Genomic DNA, 3,611 nt, shown 5'->3' on the forward strand with positions numbered 1-3,611 from the left:
AATATTTTTGTTTTATTAGTAACTCGACCAACTAGTCATCTGTCCAGTTCATCTCTGCTATAAAAACACAAATGAATTACATTTCCCTAATCAATTTTTCCACCCTTCCTTCCTTCTGTATAGGGCCTTATATAATCATTATAATTTTAGTATTGCATTTATATGGACAAAACCATCCTTGTGTATTTTCATCATCATCCTATCCTTGTTACACAATTTCTTCTGTCTTAAGGATACTTGCTCTGGTTTCCAAGAAGTCATTTCTTTTTGTATCTTGTCAGACATTCAAATAAACAGATCACATCGAATTTTTTTTCAGGTTCCTCTAGGAAATATTTCTCATGCATCTACTCTTCAGGTTATTTACAAAGATGATTTGTATTTCCACTCATTTCCATGACTTATGTCACGGGGTTTTTTGATTGAAGTTTTTGTTTGTTTGAGCTCTTATTTGCTTTTTGCTTATGTTTTACTTGTGAACATAAGAAAGTCTCTGGGTCTAATAAACAGAGACTTAATACTAATTTCTGGCATTTCATAGATAGCAGTTCCTTTATGGATTTTGTACGTGAGCCAATAGTACAAGAGGCAGTGAGTGCATTTTTAATATCCTGAGTGACTGATTTCAATAAATTTTTACTAATATATATATATATTTTAAAGATTTTATTTATTTATTCATGAGAAACACACAGAGAGAGGCAGAGACACAGGCAAAGTAGGAAGCAGGCTCCACGCAGGGAGCCCGACGGGGGACTCAATCCCGGGTCTCTAAGAACACGCCCTGGCTGAAACCAGTGCTCTACCACTGAGCCACTGGGCTGCCGTACTAGTTTATTTTTTATTTCCGATGTGTAGCCAAGAGTTTAAAAACAGGGAATCGCTTTAAATCAGGTTCTATTATGCAAACTTCTTGATGTGAAATTCACTTCTAAATACCACTTGAGTTCACTTAGGTGAAGATCCTATCATGAACCAAAACTTGGTTATAAAATCATGGGTTTTAACTACTCCTTTGCCATCCAGAATGTTTCATCATGTGGTCTAGCCACCAAACCTGACTTTTCTAATACAATTATTATTAGAATTTTCTTTTCTACATCACAATTCACAGCTCATATGGCATTGTCTTAACTGCACATATAATTCTTTATGCATGTAAACTCGCTCATGCCATCTCAAAATCCACAAAATTAACTATGTTTTAAACTTATGTTTGTATGCTTGAATTAATATTTCTTTGAGTTATTATGAAACTCTAAGTCCTAAATTCTGTCACTCATAACATGATACCAGTATGAGAATTACCCTGTCAGATGATTTCCTCCCTCCCCTATCCACATGTAGCTGCCCCTCTGTTTTGCTAAAATGATGTTGAGCTCTCATGTTTGGCACCAAAGTTTTCTCATGGCATTTTTCATCTCTGAATTTCTCAGAGTATAGATTAAGGGATTGAACATAGGAGCAATGATGGTGTAAAACAGAGCAAATATTTTATCCTCAGGGAAATTGGTTGGAGGTCTAAGGTAGGCAAAGATGGAAGGCCCAAAAAATAAAACTATAACTGTGATGTGAGATCCACAGGTAGAGAGGGCTTTGCGTCTTCCTTCCGCTGAGTGATTTCTTAAAGTGAATAATATAATGACATACGAACGAAAAAAATAAAACCACAAATGTCACCAAGGTAACCATTCCCGAATTGGCAACCATAAGGACACCAGTGATGTAGGTATCAGTGCAGGCAACCTTTAGCAAAGGAAATATATCACAGAAATAGTGATCAATCTCATTAGGCCCACAGAAGGGCAACCTGATTACCATACAAAATTGAGGAAAGGAGTGGACGGCCCCACCAGCCCAAGCAGCTAAGACTAGGAGATTGCACCTTGTCCTGTTCATGATAAGCAGGCAGTGGAGAGGTTTGCAGATGGCAGCATAGTGATCAAAGGCCATGACTGTAAGAATTAAAACCTCAATCGTTCCAAAGAAGTGCATGGCAAAGATCTGTAACATACAATTACCATAGGAGATGGCTTTTCTTTCCACTAGCAGGTCAGCAATTAATTTGGGTGTAACGCTAGAGATATAGCAGATGTCCAAAGTGGATAAGTGGCTGAGGAAGTAGTACATCGGTTGGTGAAAAAGAGGGCTGCATCGAATAGAGACAAGGATCAGAAGGTTTCCTACCATGAGAGCAGCATAACAGAATAAGAAGAGCACAAAGCAAAATATTTGCATGTTCTGGTCATGCGAAAGTCCCAAAAGAATGAATTCTGAGACATTCCTCTGGCTCTCCATGTGTTTTGAACTGGCATATATTGTAAACAAATGGGTTCAGTATCTGAAAAGAAAGAAACCATGAATCTATACAAAATTAGCATCATGAGAACAATACCATAAAATTTACCAAAAAGCAGATTGATGTTATTGAATAAGTAATATTAATTATTCCTGACACTGAGAGTTATGCTTCCTTTTTATATTTCTTATTTTAGAAATCTATTGTAAATAATTCTATAACATGAATAATAGGGTAGATTTTCAACATTACTATTAATGATTATAGAATACTTAAATATTAGTTTACTGTTAAAAATAAATTTATTATTCTTAGTTATAACATTAGATAACAAAAGGAATATATTTTACATAATTTTAAAACTAAATATGTGTGTTATAATGTGCACTCTGAGATGATGACCTGGGCTGAAATCGAGTTGGATGCTTAACTAAATGAGCCACCCAGGTGCTCCACAAACTGATATTTTTAAATAAATTATCTATCCTGAAGACACAGTCCCGAATAAAACAGAATTTGTCCAGATCATCCTGAAAGAAGAACAGGAGAGAGCCCTGTGTCAGGCATGGAACCTGCTTAAGATTCTCTCTCTCCCTCAGCTTCTGCCCCACTCCCTCTTCTCTCTCTCTAAAAAAAATAAAAACTAAAGATAATCTTTCTTGCCCTGTGGACAAAAATAAATTGTACATATTTAACTAAAATAGGTTCAGGCACATTAAAAGCAAAGAATGCTTGAAAATTATGCAGCAAATAGACTGTCAAAGGATTTAAGTTGTAAAAAAAAAAAGCACCAATTTATTCATTTATCTGATTTACAGATTACAAACTAAATGAAAATTAAAAAAAATTATATAATTTTGTGATAGCAAGTGTAAAGAAAAATAAAAAAGAAATTGCCCAAGCATATTTGCACTCTTTGTAATTCAGGACTTTTCCTAGGATTTTCAGTTTTTATACACAGTCTAGGCATAAAATCCAACCAAAGAAGCTGTTATAGAGTGTAATTCCAAGGGAGATTTGTCTCAGCACTGAGACTCAAACCCCTGATTTTCAATAAAGAGATTCAGATAAAGGCAATCTAAGCAGTTTATTAGCATCAGAATGTAAAAATCATGTGGAGGACAGATATCTTGATTCCCACCCAGTCTGAGGGCTGCATCCCATTCTTGTGAGCAAAGAACAAAGGTGGGGTATCCGGGAGGCCTGCAGGGAGAAGAGGCATATTGATTCTCATCCCAATTAAAAAAAAAAGTATACAAGGTGACAGATTGCCAATTACCCAATATATGTTTATGAATACTTGGGGGGATAT

The 3,611-nt window shown here is 35.6% G+C and overlaps 1 pseudogene; it reads right to left on the reverse strand.

The window, feature by feature from the left end:
- Positions 1-1,382: 1,382 nt before the first annotated feature.
- LOC140613609 (olfactory receptor 4P4-like) lies at positions 1,383-2,298 on the reverse strand (annotated as a pseudogene).
- Positions 2,299-3,611: the final 1,313 nt, after the last annotated feature.

The sequence above is a fragment of the Canis lupus genome, chromosome 21 (assembly GCF_048164855.1).
Source record: "Canis lupus baileyi chromosome 21, mCanLup2.hap1, whole genome shotgun sequence".
NCBI lineage: Eukaryota > Metazoa > Chordata > Mammalia > Carnivora > Canidae > Canis > Canis lupus.